We start from the raw sequence: 767 nt of genomic DNA on the forward strand, positions 1-767 counted from the left end.
TATTAAATCAATTGTCTAAAATAAGAAATAAAAGATATTTTTACACACTTTTGATGAGATCGTGTACATATTATTTTACACATTTAAATATAATATTATCATTATATAAATGTTAATACTAAAAATGAATAAGCTTATATTAAATGAATACACTTTTTTTTGTTTTTCTATATTTTATGCATATTATTAATATTTGCACAATTAAAAAATTAAAACATAAAATAAATAAACAAACAAATAAATAGATAAATAAATAGATAAATAAATAAATAAGTTTGTTCGAATTATATATTAAATTGTAATATAAAGTAAAGTGAGTTATGTTTTTATTATATATTTTGTTTTTAATAGATAGTTATTTTAATTAATAAATAATGGAATATTATATTTATATATGTATATAGAGAGAAGAAGTATAACGTAACATATATATATATATATATATAATAATATGGAAATTTTTATATGATCTTTAAAATTATATCTATATTCTGTTGTCCTTTATTTTTTAATAAATACTTTAACACTTTATTTTTGTACGACTAATTAATATTTGTTTATATTTATAAAATTGATTTTTATTCTGTTTTCTTTTTATTACATTGCTTTATATTATATTTTTAAGAAAGCAAGATGGAAAGAACTATACACCTACAAATATATTGTATAGATATAAGCTTATGAAAAAAAAAATAAAGTAAATATTCCAGTATAAACTTGTACAACATAAATAAATAAATAAACAAATAAATAAACAAATAAATAAA

Source organism: Plasmodium reichenowi, chromosome 12, assembly GCF_001601855.1.
Source record: "Plasmodium reichenowi strain SY57 chromosome 12, whole genome shotgun sequence".
NCBI lineage: Eukaryota > Apicomplexa > Aconoidasida > Haemosporida > Plasmodiidae > Plasmodium > Plasmodium reichenowi.